Source organism: Mauremys reevesii, linkage group 4, assembly GCF_016161935.1.
Source record: "Mauremys reevesii isolate NIE-2019 linkage group 4, ASM1616193v1, whole genome shotgun sequence".
NCBI lineage: Eukaryota > Metazoa > Chordata > Testudines > Geoemydidae > Mauremys > Mauremys reevesii.
The window spans coordinates 7,936,028-7,952,370 of NC_052626.1; the positions used below are offsets into that span (position 1 = coordinate 7,936,028).

General features: G+C 49.5%; 1 protein-coding gene across 4 annotated transcripts in view; it reads left to right on the forward strand.

Moving 5' to 3' along the window:
• The first annotated feature begins 5,386 nt into the window (after nucleotides 1-5,386).
• The window catches only part of GNG2 (G protein subunit gamma 2), a 95,617-nt gene continuing 84,660 nt past the window's right edge, over nucleotides 5,387-16,343 (forward strand). For 2 of the 4 annotated variants that reach the window (XM_039537469.1, XM_039537468.1), the window contains exon 1: nucleotides 5,387-5,559. The gene's annotated coding sequence lies outside the window, so the exon portion shown is untranslated. Of the gene's footprint in view, nucleotides 5,560-5,951; nucleotides 6,067-16,343 lie in introns of those variants that run through there. The other 2 variants (XM_039537461.1, XM_039537467.1) reach the window with 2 other exon arrangements.

Below are 16,343 nucleotides of genomic sequence, written 5' to 3' on the forward strand. Positions count from 1 at the left end.
GCACCATTGACTTCAATGGCACTGCAACGATTTACCCCACAAGTTGAGGATATGGTCCTGTGAGCGTTTTAAAAAAAGTCAGAACTTTTCTATTAGACCAGGATGGGCAAACTACGGCCCGGGGGCCGCATCCGGCCCTTCAGATGTTTTAATCCGGTCCTTGAGTTCCCGCTGGGGAGCAGGGTCCAGGGCTTGCCCCACTCTGGCACTCCAACCAGGGAGCGGGGTCAGGGCTTGCCCTGCTCTGCACATGCTGTGGCTCCGTGTGGCTCCTGGAAGCAGCAGCATGTCTCCTCTCCAGCTCCTACATGTAGGAGCAGCCAGAGGGCTCCTCATGCTGCCCCCGCCCCAGGTGCCGCCTCCGCAGCTCCCATTGGCTGGGAACCGCGGACAATGGGAGCTACAGGGGCGGTGCCTATGGATGGGGCAGCTCTCTGCATAGGAGCTGGAGGGAGGACATGCAGCTGCTTCCGGGAGCTGCTTGAGGTATACACCATCTGGAGCCTGCACCCCTGACCCCCTCCCATGCCCCAACCCCCTGTCCCAGCCCTGATCCCCCTCCTGCCCTCCAGACCCCTCAGTTCCAGTCCAGAGAACCCTCCTGCACCCCAAAGCCCACACTCCCAGCTGGAGCCACACCCCGCACCTCAACCTCCTGCTCCAGCCCGGAGTCTCCTCCTGCACCCTGAATTCATCATTTCTGGCCCCACCCCAGAGCCCTCACCCCCTCCCACACCTCGACCCCCAATTTTGTGAGCATTCATGGCCCGCCATATAATTTCCATACCCAGATAAGGCCCTCGGGCCACAAAGTTTGCCCACTCCTGTATTAGACCAACTAAAAAATCAGTCACCTACCACATTGCTACTGTTCTTTATTCAGATCTGTGCTTATATGAGATGTCTGTTTGCTGCGATGTGAGAATTTCCAGAAATCGCGGAAGGAAAGGAAAGTCTTGTGGTTAAGGAGCTGGAGTGGGAGTAGACCAGGGTTCAATTCCTGTCTCTGCCCCTTTTATTCCTTTGTGCACGCTATTTAACTTCCCTTGACCTCCACGTCCCCATCCGTAAGAGGGGGATGGCAAAGCTCACCCACTTCGGTGAGGCTTTATGAGCCGCCTTCCATTAAGCTTGTAAAGTGCTTTGAGTTCCGTAAGTGAAAACCTCTCTTGGAAAAGCTAAGTGTTGCCATTATTTCATTAAGATTGTACATAAGGCGGGTAGATGTAGTCCGACCGTTCTGTGGCATCGGTCTGATAAGGATGCTTTAGGGAGGGGTTAGTTGTACTAACAATTACAAAATGATGCGTGAAAATTCAACTAAAAGACACTACCTAGAATGGCATCTCATTGAGCTCGGTCTCTGCGGGTGATCCCGTGTAGCAAGCTGGGGCTGCAGGCGTGCATACATACATCATGGTTGTCAACAAGGATGACATTTGTGATTTGTCGTACCAAACGGCCCAGGGCCCTACTACTTATGATAAAGGAGCGACTGTTCGCTGTGAGTAAGCAGCAGGTTGATGTAGCTGCTAGTGAGAGACATGCACTAAACCAGTGCATTACACTGGGCTATTCTGAGTGGGTATAAATGGAAGCCATTAGCTTGGTTACAGAGGTAGATTCTGACCCCGGTGGGAGACGTTGCTGAGTGTCCTCAGGCTCAAGCTTAAGGGTCAACTCTTGGTGATACAGGATACTGGTCATGGGTCCGCCTATGCATCCAGGCTTAGAAAGTCCCCTTACTGGTAAACACCCCTCCAAAGGATTTCATGCAGCTCGATAGTCCCCATGGGACTCAGTGCCTCTGAAAATCAGGCTCAATGTGCCCCCCAAACCAGTGACCACTTCTGAACATTGCTGTCTTTTTATCCTCTTAATAAAGTGTGTCTCTTGTAAAATGCATATTATCATTATTGGTGGGTATTGCCAGAGCACCTAGAGGTCCTGATCAGGACTCCATTGTGCTAAGCACTACGCACTTGATCGGGTATGGAACAGCTTCCATATGAGGAGAGATTAAAAAGGCTGGAACTGTTTAGCTTAGAAAAGAGACAACTAAGGAGGGATATGATAGAGGTCTATAAAATTGTGAATAGAGTGGAGAAAGGGAATAAGGAAGTATTCACCTAACACAAGAACCAGGAGTCAGCCACTTTTTTTTTTTAAACCTGAAATGAATAGGCAGCAGGTTTAAAAAAAAAAAAAAGGAAGTATTTTTTCACACAACGCACAGTCAGCCTGTGCAACTCATTGCTAGGGGAAGTTGTGAAGGCCAAAGTTATAACTGGGATAGATAATCAATTAGCCAAGACAGTGAAGGATGCAACCCCCATGCTCTGGGTGCCCCATAACCTCTGAGTGCCAGAAGTTGGGACTGGAGGACAGGGGATGGATCACTTGATAGTTGCCATGTTCTGTTTATTCCCTCTGAAGCACCTGGCATTAGCCACTGTCGGAAGACAGGATATTGGGCTAGATGGACACTTGGTTTGACTCAGTAGGGCCGTTCTTATGTTCATATAAAAGGAGTCTCTGACTCAGAGCTCTGGTGCTTGCCAAAAGCTCTGTGGTCTCCCACATTCTTCGGGGCCTGTACCCCTGCTTTAGAGAGGATTCACGATACTTTTCAATAGTTTGAAGATTTCAAATCCCTCATCTAATTCCTTCTCTTTGCAATCTTTTCTGCTAGTCAGGAACACAAGCAGCTCCTAAGCCGCTTGAGCCAAGCCGGACAGTGAGTCCATTAAAATGTTATAGCTTTCATTAAGAGTGTTAATAAAGCAGCCACATGTAAAATGCCACCTGATTCCACGGAGATTCTTGCTTCGTAGCCCCAAGGGCATGTCTACACTGCAGCAGGGAGTGAGCTGCCCAGCTGGGCAGTCAGGCTCGCACTAACAGGGCTCAAGCTAACTCAATAAAACCAGCAATGCGGACCTTGCAGAGGCTCAGGCTGGCTGGCCACCCACCCGGCCCCCTGGGTGAGCCGGTATTTAGCAGCTCAGATTAGCATTTTGAACTAGCCAAACCTGCCACAATCCAGCAAAAATCAAAACGTTTTGTGTAGCTAAAGCATTTCATTCCATCTTCAGTGTATATAGTTTTCTGCAAAGAACAACCGTAGACTTCTTTTGCTCTCTCTGTGCCTGTAATTTTGCAGGTGCAAATAATTATCCTGGTGTACAATTTAGGCTACTTACACCTACAAATCAGATATTTAAAAGTCTAATCAGGTGATGACAGCAAAATGAGCTAAATTGTGTCTGTGGTTATTTTTGGGTGCAAATACTGGGTGCAAAAAAACAACCCATCTTAAAAAAACAAAAACAAAAAACCTGTCTCAGTGCTTCCCTATGGTCGTTTTCTTCCCAAATGGCCCCCTTTAAAGCTTTCAGACTTGTTACAGGACATTTCAGATTAGATTATTAGAAATGGAGTTATATTTGTTCTTATAACGTCAAAGAAGATACCAGGGACCAAATATTCAAGTGGCCTCCTTACAGATGTAGTTGTCAGCACACAAGGCAGTGTAGCTAAGTGGACGGTGCACTGGACTGGGACTGAGAAGATGTGGATTCTATTCCCAACTCAGCAACTGGTCTGCTATGGGAGAGGGAGACGGGGACAAACCTGCCTGGCCTGCAGTTACCTCACCACAGAGGATTTACTGCTTGGTTTGGAAAGATTTGCCTAGAAGAAAAACCCTTTGATTAGCTCCTACAGGCAGCGTGGTGGTGGGTCAGCTGGGGCGATACACGGGGCAGTGTATGTAGGGGGTGAGGCCAGGGGGATATCCGCAGGGATATCAGTGTGTGGTGAGGGTCAGGCTAGGGATTGTGGGGGGCAGCAGGGGGTGCAGTGTGTATAGGGGGTGAGGCTGGGGGGATATCAGTGGGGCAGAGGGGCAGTCTGTGCAGGGGTAAGGCTGGGAGGATATCAGTGGGGTAGAGGGGTGCAGTGTGTATAGGGGTCAGGCTGGCCTGGGGATATCAGGGGGGCAGAGTGTGTTGTGTGTGTGTAGGGGTTGTGGGGGCACAGTGGGGCATGGTGTGTGTGTGTGGAGGGGCCGTGTGGGGTGCGGTGTGTGTGTGTGTAGGGGCTGGGGAAGAGGGGGCGGTGTGTGTGTGTGTAGGGGCCATGGGGAGAAGGGGGCGCGGTGTGTGTGTGTAGGGGCTGTGGGGAGAGAGCGGGCGTGTGTGTGTGTGTAGGGGCCAGGAGGAAAAAGGGGCGGTGTGTGTAGGGGGCTGGGGGAGAGCAGGTGTGTGTGTAGGTGTAGGGGAGGGAAAAGGGGGCGGTGTGTGTGTAGGGGCTGTGGGAAGAGCGGGCACGGGGTGTGTGTGGGGGAGGGAAAGGTGGGGCGTGTGTGTGTGTAGGGGCTGTGGGGAGAGCGGGCAGGATGTGTGTGTGTGTGTGGGGCCTGGGGAAAAGGGGGCGGTGTGTGTGTGTGTAGGGGCTGTGGGGAGAGCGGGGCGGTGTGTGTGTGTGTAGGGGCCGGGGCACGGTGTGTGTGTGTGTAGGGGTGGGGGGCGGGCGTGGGGCGAGGAGGGAAAAGGGGCGCGGTGTGTGTGTAGGGGCTGTGGGAGGCGGGCGCGGTGTGTGTAGGGGCCGGGGAGGGAAAAGGGGGCGCGGTGTGTGTGTAGGGGCTGTGGGGAGAGCGGGTGCGTGTGTGGGGCGGGGAGGAAAAAGGGGCGGTGTGTGTGTGTAGGGGCTGGGAGAGCGGGGCACGGGGTGTGTGTGGGGAGGGGAAAGGGGGCACGGTGTGTGTGTGTAGGGGCTGTGGGGAGAGCGGGGCAGTGTGTGTGTGTAGGGGCCGGGGAGGGGAAAAGGGGGCGGTGTGTGTGTGTGTAAGGGCTGTGGGGAGGAAAAGGGGGCGTGTGTGTGTGTGTAGGCTGTGGGGAGAGCGGGGCAGGATGTGTGTGTGTGTGTTGGGGCTGGGGAGGTGGGGCGGGGTGTGTGTGTAGGGGCTGTGGGGGGAGACAGCGGGGCAGGATGTGTGTGTGTGTGTTGGGGCCTGGGGAAAGGTGGGGCGGGGTGTGTGTGTAGGGGCTGTGGGAGAGAGTGTGGGTGTGTGTAGGGGCAGGGGAGGGAAAGGGGGCGCGCGGTGTGTGGGGGTGTAAGGGCTGTGGGGGAGGGCGCGGGGTGTGTGGGGGGCGGGGGAGGGGGAAAGGGGGGGCGCGGTGTGTGTGTAGCTGCCGGGGGGCTCAGCAGGGCCCGGGACGCGCCTGCACGGGGGGGGCCGAAGCTGCAGGCACCCGGCCGCGGTTCCTGCCCGGCCGCTCGAGGCCCGCGGGCGGGAGGGCGGGGAGCGGCCCGTGGGCGGTGGCTGCGCGGGGGCGGGCGGGCCGGGGGACGCAGCCTGAGCTGGGCGAGCGCGGAGCCAGCGCCGCCGAGCCGGGGAGGAGGAAGTCGGAGCCGCGCTGCTTCCTGTGCCCAGGATGCTGATCGCAGACAAAGCTGGGTGGGGACGCCGCTCCCTGGGCTGCCGCTGAGCCCGCCCCGCCCGGAGAAGGCGAGCTCCAGCTGTCCCCCCGGGCGAGCCGCGAACGGAGCTAGAAGGTAAAAGCACCAGTCTCGGGGGAGTCCGGTTCAGCTCCAGCCCCGGGGGCTGTGGCTAGGCAGGGGGCGGGCGGGGCAAGGCTCAGCCACCGGGGCTTTTTGTTAAACAAACCCGTTTACACTGGGGCAAGCAAGCGGCGTGACGCTGCTTCCACCCAGTTCCCCACCAGCCGGAGCCAGGCGGCGCGTGTGCATCGCTCACCCTGAGCCGGCGCTGGGGCTTGGTACCGTCGCTCTTGTAAACCCGTTTGCTCACACACGCTACATGGTTGTGGGTCTGTGGAGCGAGGCGGACGCTGGAGGATGCTAATTGCAATGATCACTGTTAAAAGCGTGCGCGGAAATTGCTTTGCTTGACAGCTATCGGTGCAATCCGGCTCGAGAGATCCTTGGTGTGTCTGCAGTGTGCAAACGGGCTGGTAATAGGGACTCGGGATCACAGGAAAGTGGCCGCTAGATATGCATACCCTGCTCAGATAACCACGGAAACCACCCCACTCTTCGCTGGTAGGTTTTATGTACAGCTGAAGTTGTTTACCTCTAAAGCAAAGGAAGAAACGGATTCGTTAGAAACACTAACTGTGCGTTGGGCTCAGCTGGAAATGCTCAGCTTTTGCAAGCATTCCAGAGTGTTCATTTTAGCTTCTAGACGAAATGGGCCGTGGCATCCAACCAGATGGAGGTGAGATGGAGCACCCAGAGTAGAAGTGCAGATTGCTGGTCTCTTAGCAGAACGGGGGCCAGTAAACAAGGTGCAGACTGCTTCTCCCTAATTCCTGGAGTGATCGTATGTGGGCATGATAGCAGGTCCGTTTTAATTAAAAAATACCAGTGTCGTGTATCCCCCTTCCCAGTGCCATTCAGAAATCAGAACACAGGGAAAGGATTGTTTTGGGAATTCAGATTGTGAAAATTTTGCATGGAAAAATAGATTGGGGGTTAAAGACTGTCAATAAAATTGGACTCTTTGTAAAAGGTCCCATCTCCTAAACAAAGATTTAATTTAGAAATTTTGATCCTCAGTTAATCAACTGATTTGCTGTTGTAGGAAAAGATTTTTCATGGATGAATGAGGTCTAGTGTTCCATTTATTTATTTATTTATTTGGGGAAGGGAAGGGGAGGGGAGGGATTTTCATTTAACTGAAATTAACCTTCCTCCCCGAAATAGTCAGTATAAAATCAAACTCGAAAATTTCAATTGTACATAAATGTTGAATTCTTTATCTTCTTGGATTAGAGTCTTTCCACCCTTTGAAGTTATCATTTTATACCAAAGATGGAATACCAAAGTATTATCCACACCCTTACTCCACCTCCTCATACAGAAGCAGTTGGACAAAGCACAAAGGAGCATCTGTACAAAGGATTTGAGTTCAGATGATTATTTTTCAAAACCCATTTTTTTATTACTAGGATTTAACAGTAAATACTGGTTTAATGAGGAGTAACCATGGCAAAGGAGTATTTTGTCTACATTGCTGTTAGAAATGTATGCAAAACTATATAAATGATATACAGATGCAGGTGGAAAAATGAACTTGGGAAACTTAATTCCCTGGGTTTATTTTTCAAATAGGGAATCGATAGAGGAGAATCCCTTGAATATGAATCTTTCTTGCTACCTTGATTGAAAATGGATTTATATATAAACAAAAATGCCTGTCTCTCTCTCTCCCAACCCCCAAGATATTATTAAAGTTAGAGAATAATCAACTAAAAGGTAATGATCCTTAACTTATAGGACAGAAGTAACTTTCATACTGTGGTACCTGTTGTATCTAGCTCACTGTAGTCGTTTAAAATTACATTTATTGCTCCCATATTTTATTTAAGGAGTCAGAGACTGGCATAAAACTGATTTTTTTTTCTGGCCAACTCCCAATCGGGATCCTCCCACTGCTCTCCCTAAGACAACACAGAAGCAGAGCTTGTAGTTCTGCCCAGTAAACAAACCTCTGAATTGTCAGAGCTTGGACTAAAAGATTAACCTGTATTTCTGTGCTGTATAAGGAAAAAGGTTTCCATGTATGTTGGCAGCATGATGTGTCCAGTGGAATAATGGGTTTTATTTTTTTGTTTGGGTTTTTTTTTTCCCGTATAGTTTGACTGTATTAACTGGATTTCACTGAATGCATTTTGAGACTGAAATTTTTAATCCTCTTTTCTGCCATATGGCCAGTGGATAAACTGAAATATGACTCGATTAATTATCCCATAGAAAGCACTAGGGTGAAGCTCTTGTGTTTTTTCCATTGCCTGCATCTCCTGAGTAGATGTGGTGTGCTAGAAGCACTCGGTGCAAAAGCCTGTCTCTAATGCTGTAAAAGAGCCACACGGAGATTCTTGATGAGTTTAATTTAAGGCAGGGCTCTGAATGCAGGCTGTTGGAGCACTTATTCAGAGGATTATAATAGGTCTTTTCTAATACACCACAAATCTTTTGGTTATAGCATTACTCAGTTCAGCACAGCGTTGCGGCTGGTACTGTCCGTTCCCGACCCCATTGTTCACCATGAATATGGACGTAAATCAGTACCACTAGGCTGCTGATCAGTTCTGTAAATGCCTCAGTCATGATACTGTTTGGATGAGATTCCTCCTCACCACCCCGCCCGGAATCAAGAAGGGACCAAAATATATTAGTGGTTTTTTTTTGTTTGCTTTTGTTATGTTTTCCCCAGAAAATAAACTTCTCCTTCCCCCTTTTTAAAGAGCTCTGTGTCAGCTTGAAAACTTGTCTCTTTCACCAACAGAAGTTGGTGCAATAAAAGATATTACCTCCCCCACCCTGTCGCTCTAAGCTCCTGGGACACACGCGGCTACGACAACACTGCAAACTACGTAAGGAGGCCATCCCTACCAGACTTTATTGGGACAGTCCCGATTTTGGGGTCTTTTTCTTATATAGGCTCCTATTCCCCCCCCCCCCCCCACCCCCATCCCGATTTTTCACATTTGCTGTCTGGTCACCCTGATAAGGAGTCATGTCTACATACTAAACATATTTTTTCTGCTCATTACAGTATTAGTTACTGTACCAGGAGCCTATCAGAAACAAGTGTGGAACCAATGAGTATTTCCAGAATGGGGGATCGGGTCATGTGACCCCGTGTCCTGTTGGTTCTTTAATATATATTTTTTTCCCCTTGCACCGATGCATTTTCTGTTGTGCTTTAGGCAAGGAGGGGATGGAAGAAAGAGCAGGCAGGGTGCCCCGCTTTAGGGAGAGCATTCTGAGTGTAAGGAGCATCTTGGAGTATGGTGCATCCACACTGTGTGGGTGTGGAAGGAGAGCATTCAGAACGCAGGAGGAGTTGGCAATTATAGTGCATGGGTAGGGGGGATAGTGGGAAACCGGGCTGGAGAGCTAGGGAGGAGTCAGGCTGTGCAGAGCCTTGGAGAGGAGTTTGAACTGGATACAGAATGATCCATTTTCTTTACTGAGGCTACTAATTGCTTTTAAATGCTGCATTAGGAGGGTTTCTAAGCAGCATTCAGGAATGACTTGGCTGGCACTGAGAGTTTCTGGCTGGACTGCTTCTCTCCAAGGCATGCTTCGTGCCGTTGTGCTTTTCCGTCCCAGTTATCCCGGTGACTGAGTGTTAATGGGAGTGGCCACTTTACTTGCAGGAGTTGCAGCGTGTACCTTCTGCTTGTGTTCGCCAATGAAAGGCGAATAAAAGCCAATGGTGTGTTTAATTTCCCATATCTGCCAACTCAGCCCCCCCATATGTGATGGAGATGTGTCTTCAGGCAATGCACAGGAGGTGAGAAATATTTGTGGTCATGTCTCTTTGTTTGAGGAGAAGTCTTTTCCCTACTCCTTTGGGGGCAGTGTAGGTGCTGTAGCACATCCAGGAGTATATGGTGATCGTATACCAACCTGATCTCCTTCTTTGAGAAGGTAACAGATTTCCTTTAGACAAAGGAAATGCAGTGGATCTAATTTACCTCGATTTCAGTAAGACATTTGATACGGTTCCACATGGGGAATTATTAGCTAAATTGGAAAAGATAGGGATCAATATGAAAATTGAAAGGTGGATAAGGAACTGGTTAAAGGGGAGACTACAATGGGTCATACTGAAAGGTGAATTGTCAGGCTGGAGGGAGGTTACTAGTGGAGTTCCTCAGGGATCAGTTTTGGGACCAATCTTATTTAGTCTTTTTATTACTGACCTTGGCACAAAAAGTGGGATGTGCTAATAAAGTTTGCAGATGACACAAAGCTGGGAGGTATTGCCAATACAGAGAAGGACCAGGATATCATACAGGAAGATCTGGATGACCTTGTAAACTGGAGTAATAGTAATAGGATGAAATTTAATAGTGAATAGTGAAAAGTGCAAGGTCATGCATTTAGGGATTAATAACAAGAACTATTGTTATAAGCTGGGGAGGCATCAGTTGGAAGTAACAGAGGAGGCGAAGGACCTTGGAGTATTGGTTGATCATAGGATGACTGTGAGCCGCCGGTGTGTTATGGCCGTGAAAAAAGCTAATGCGGTCTTGGGATGCATCAGACGAGGTATTTCCAGTAGAGATAAGGAGGCGTTAGTACCGTTATACAAGGCACTGATGAGACCTCATCTGGAATACTGTGTGCAGTTCTGGTCTCTCATATTTAAGAAGGATGAATTCAAACTGGAACAGGTTCAGAGAAGGGCTACTAGGATGAGCCGAGGAATGGAAACCTGTCTTATGAAAGGAGACTCAAAGAGCTTGGCTTGTTTAGCCTAACCAAAAGAAGGCTGAGGGGAGATCTGATTGCTCTCTCTAAATATATCAGAGGAATAAATACCAGGGAGGGAGAGGAATTATTTAAACTCAGTACCAATGTGGACACAAGAACAAATGGATCTAAACTGGATATCAGGAAGTTTAGACTTGAAATTAGATAAAGGTTTCTAACCATCAGAGGAGTGAAGTTCTGGAACAGCCTTCCAAGGGGAGCAGTGGGGGCAAAAGACATATCTGGCTTCAAGACTAAGCTTGATAAGTTTATGGAGGGAATGGTATGATGGGATAGCCTAACTTTGGCAATTAAATTGTCTTTGACTACTAGCGGTAAATATGCCCAATGGCTTGTGATGGGATGTTAGATGGGGTGGGATCTGAGTTACTACAGAGAATTCTTTCCTGGGTGCTGGCTGGTGAGTCTTGCCCACATGCTCAGGGTTTAGCTGATCTCCATATTTGGGGTTGGGAAGGAATTTTCCTCCAGGGCAGATTGGCAGAAGCCTTGGGGGTTTTTCACCTTCTTCTGCAGCATGGGGCACAGGTCACTTGCTGGAAGGTTCTCTGCACCTTGAAGTCTTTAAACCACGATTTGAGGACTTCAGTAACTCAGACATAGGTTTGATACAGGAGTGGGTGGGTGAGATTCTCTGGCCTGCATTGTGCAGGAGGTGAGACTAGATGATCATAATGGTCCCTTCTGACCTTAAAGTCTGTGATTCTGTATGAAAGGCGGTATGGTATATCTCTTGAGCAGAGTGATGAACTGAGCGAATTCAACCAGAAGATGTCTGGGACTATAAGCAGTACAGAATTGAGCAAAAAAAAAAGGGGGGTCTTAGATTTTGCTGCCTGCAGCTTGGGAACTAATCTTGAAATGTGGGAGAGCAGGTGTAGCAGTGAGGTTGTTTCCAGACCTAGTGAGAGTCTGGCGTGGTACCTCTAGGGAATCCCGCTGGCACAGCTCTTACTCCCCAATCTCACTGGGGCCGGCAATTTGTTCGGAACATATTGAGACTAGCTCTCCAGACGCAGAGCGCGCGGCAGAAATCGGCTCACTGGAGATCTTGGCATGAGCAAGCATTGCCCTAGTGGGCTGCCGTGTGCACATTCCAAGTTCAGTGAGTCTGGGAGCCTCCGCCCCATGCCAGCTGGAAGCTCCGGGGAGGGGTCAGTCCTGTTTAATGAAAACCTGTCACATTAGAAAGCGATTGTAAAACACGGGTCAGACCAAACAGGGTTGCCGCTCTGTCTCAGGCAGTCTGCAGAGACGTACATTAAAGGAAACCTTGGGAGTTCCCTTGGCTGCCCATTCAACCGAAGTAGCTAACCTCAGACGGGCTCGGCCTGTGCCCAAGTATCCATCTCGGTGCCTTCCCCTCAGACAGATTTCCCATCCATTTCTCGTGCTGGCCCTTGAGAAATTGGCTCGTAATTGGATTTCATTTTCAGGGGAAGTTCTAAACCTAGTTGCCTCCCTGTTGTTAAATACTTCGGTGTGTGCATTTCCTGGTGGCACGGCGCTACCTCTGGGTGTGTGAGTGACGATGCGAGGGGCCAATACAGTCTTAACATCTTCTGGCTGATGAGTCCGATTCTTCCCTCGCTTACACGCCCATGCCACCGCAGTGTGCCCAAAATCTGGCAAATCTCTCCCATGGAGGGGGAGCCTGGGGTACAGTAGAGGCACCATAGCTGCTCTTAGGCCAACCACTCCGCCCACTCAGCTGCCAGCCTAGGATGTGTGGCCAGAAGATAGAGGGCGGTCAGGCCTCCCCTTCGCTCCAGTGATCCCCAGCCATCATAACAGCTCCTTGGGGTACAGGTTACAGCTTCCCACTGGTACAGGTGACAGTACCCTAACCCATAGCCAGGCACTGGCCTGATGAAGAGCAGCCCATGCTTCTGCACACCCCCTCCTCAGCTGCACCAAGAACTCCTTGGCCAGAGCTTAGGATCTAGCTCAGTACCTTTTATCTGCTTGGCTTCTGGCCTGTGAGCTGGTTTACCAAGAGTGAGCAGAATCCGCAGGAATTTTTGTTTGTTTGCAAATTGTTTGCCTAGACCAGGGGTAGGCAACCCATGGCACGCATGCCGAAGGCGGCACGCGAGCTGATTTTCAGTGACACTCACACTGCCTGGGTCCTGGCCACCAGTCCAGGGGGCTCTGCATTTTAATTTTAAATGAAGCTTCTTAAACATTTTAAAAACTGTATTTACTTTACATACAACAATAGTTTGGTTATATATTATAGACTTATCGAAAGAGATCTTCTAAAACGTTAAAATGTATTACTGACACGCAAAACCTTAAATTAGAGTGAATAAATGAAGACTCGGCACACCACTTCTGAAAGGTTGCTGACCGCTGGCCTAGATGGATCCAGCCAGTTAGCTGCCAAGAAAACCCAATTTCAAAGATGTGGAAGATGTAATGCAGAGGGTGGGTAGCAAGAAGCATCAGCCGTTCCAGCTGGATTCAGGCCAGGGTGACGTTCTGGTCTTGTTTTGGAAGATGAGGTTAGGCTGTGAGAGAAGAAAGGTTGGTTTCTTTGTTTGTTCTGGCATGCTCTAAATCATACTTGGTCCTGCAGTAACTTAAGATCAGCAGAGCTTTCCATAGTGTGTGTCTAGGTGAAAGATTCATGATTTCTTCTCTGTATTTCCTAATTTGCCAATGAAATCTGCTTTCCCTAGATGACAATGGGCCTTGGTTCTTGTTAGCTGAGGACGGTAATTGCAGGTGCATTGGAGAACAGCTGACTCTAGCCTGGGGGAAGATAGAATTAGAAGTGAGTAAAATGGACTGAGTGCCAGGTGAACACAGCTGTGAGCTTCCACGGAATAGTGCTGAAAAGGGGCTAGTGAGAGCCAGTGTGGACATAAGCCGAGCCAAGTGGCCTGGAGGATGCCTCTTGCATGCTGTGGGCTGGGTTCTCAGGGCTGCTGAGGCCCTAAGCAGTGGAAAGTGGCCTTGAAGCAACCAGAGATGGCCCATGGAGAATTTGCTCTGTGCAGGGGCACTCCGATTGCCAAAAGCTGGGGGAGTCAGCGCAGCTGGTTTTTTTTTTTTTTTGCCCCCACTTCACTCTTCATACTGGGGGGGACAAGGGGATTGTTTGGGGAGCAGGGAGGGGAACTCTGCTGCCCATGGTTTACCCCTGTCCCAGACACCTGCCCCTTCGGCGGCGCGAGGGAGACCCTGGCGCACGTTTACTTAGAGTGCGCTGGGTTGCAGCCCCTATACCGGCTCCTCAGGAATATACTGTTGCGTTTCTGGCTGCACTTTTCCCCTCACCTCTATTCACTCCCTATCCGTGGCCCCACAAAGTCACAGGACCTCCTGGTCAACTTTAACTTGTGCCTGGGCCATTTGTGTTTAGGATTAGAGAACTGTAGCCAGGTTCCTTCTGGGTTCCGCCTCTATTTAGCGGAGTTTGGGTGAGGTGGAGAATCTGCCCCATCAGGTTAGAATTCCTTCCATTGTATTCTCTAATCTACTAGCAAACAATGTTCTTGCTTCTCTTGATTGTTTTAGTTCTACCTTTTAAAATAGGACCATGAAATTGCAAAGTATTTGTAACAGAAGCAGATAGGTTATCTCCAAACAATTGACAAAGTCACATTAATTGGATTATAGTGCTGGGATTTACGTAGATGGCTGAAGCGTACAAGGGACTGTTTTCCTCTATTCACACCAAGAGGAAGGCAGCCCCAGATTCTGTCTCCAAAGAGCACAGCAGCTGTGTTTGATGTGTGTAAGGATGATAACTGAGGGGACAGTATTCCTGCAAGGTAGGGTGTGTGTGTGTGTTTTGTTGTCAGTCTAAAAACAGTGTGGCAGAGGCACCAGTTCTTCTTTTTAAAAATCCGTGAGTCATTTTAAGAGAAACAACCTCCAATACATGTGGTTACCATAGTAATTAGGCCTGGCAAGATGGCTGATCCTGCGATGTTGTTAAATCCCCATTGAAATCTCTCGCTGGGAGACATGTCGTATGGGCCCGATCCTGTACGCCCCACCTAGGTGAAAGTCCCCAAGGAAGGTAGTGGGAATTTTGCCTTTGTGAAGAGCGTGAAACTAGACCTGAATGGTTGTAAATTTTGCCCTCGATTCCACAGCTGCAAAACCCACCGTTGCCTGAGGTCTCCTAGCACACAGGGCCCTGGAGCTGGTTGTCCCAAGATTTTCAAGAAGACAGGCCCCCTTTTCATCCCCCGCCTCCCGGGAGAGCGTCAGTTACTCGGGGAGGTGAAACGCTGAAGCAAGGAGCCAGGCTGGGGGATGCGGGTTCCTCTTCAGAGGGCAGGTGGGAGATGGTGTCTCAGGATCCTTCTGGCTCTCAAGTCCTCTGTGCAGAGGGGCAGGGCCTGTGTGCTCTGCTCTGGCTCTTCCCTCCCCGTTACAGAGCACCATGTTGGCATTTTGGAGGCTGATGCCCTACCCCCACCCCTTTGCTTCTAAGCCACAAAGCTGGGAAATCTGGGAGTGCGATGCCTTGATGCCTATGGGACACAGCCACGAATGTCCAGAGGATCGGAAGGGGGTGGGGGCTACCCTGCCTGTATCCACCCACCCCAGAGACACAACCTCACGTCAGAGGGATTTTCCCTCCAATACTGCTGCTTGCTGACACTGTCACTTTGAACGTTTTTTCAGGGCTATTCCCTGAGCTTGGTTTAAAAAGTCAAAACAATGCACGGACATGATGCCTCGGGCCCGACTGCGATTCTCCCGCTATGGCTAATGCTCATTCTTTCTTCTGCTTCTTTCGCTACATCCTTATGAGGTCCGTTTCACTTCCTTGCTTCCACTTTTCATCTTTTTGCTGATTGGCTCATCAGTTCGGTGAAACTTGCTTCAATGCATTTCCTCCCCCTCCCCCCCCTTCCTAAAACCTCATCGGATGTTTTCTCATTACTCGCTTCTGCTTCAGTCTGTTGCTTTGCTGAACTGCGAGCAAATAGGATTTTGAAGTATCAGAGAGGTAGCCGTGTTAGTCTGGTTCTGTAAAAGCAGCAAAGAATCCTGTGGCACCTTATATTTTGAAGTTCACCTCTCTCTACTAGCTCTCCTAAGATGGACAAGATCTTGCATTGTGGCAATGGAGGGAGATGTGCTTTAATGCTTTAAATGCTGAATGTCCGCAAAGAATGGCTCCTTCGCAGAGTGGATCTGTGTAGGCTAGAAGTCTCGTACACCTAGTCCCTGGGCTGGATCCCTGGCCTCTTTGATATCTGTATGTGACTTGCATTGTATCAAATTCTGGGGAATCTAAGCTTTCATTTAAAACCCCCACTATTTTTAATCATCAGCATTGTGAAGAAAGTTCCTGTTTGAATGTGACCTAGTACGGTGCTGTCTGCCAGATCTGGAAGATCGCCTGAAATTTGAAAATTAATTCCAGGCGATGAAGACTAAAATTTCATTTGCCCCAGGAAGGCCGTGATCTCTGGGCAAGCCTTTCATTGACATCAGTGGGAGATATGCTGGAGGGTTTAGGATATAGTCCTAAACTGATACCCCTGCCCATGGGCCAAAGTTAAACATGGGATTTAACATGAGTTAAACTCCCCTGAATGCGTTTGACACCACTCCTATAAATGTGTCCGTTTCAAACTATTACAAATATGATGCACTGGCAAGGAGGGGGTGCATTACAATGGAGTGGGGAAAAGTTCCATTTCAGTCGCATCTTGCACCCTGCCTTCAGCTAGACTTTTGCAGAAGGAGCACCGCTCACCTAAGGAAATGTTCCAGCACTTGCAGACCGCTCTTAGCTTAACTTATAGCTGGAAGTAGGAAGTCAGGTAAAAGTTTAAATTCACATGAGCAGCAAATAGGCGCCTGGAAGATGTTGTTCAGACCCTTTCCTCTTTTCTAGCTGCTGCCGTTTCTTCTTTTTGGTTCCTTATTCATGTCAGTTTCTTCTTATCACCATCTCCAATAACAGCAGCTGGGGGAGTCCGAGGGAAATGGTGATGTCGCCAGTGAATGCTGAGGCTGGATCTAATGAGCATGCAGCGCTTTGTTAGGAAAAGGGG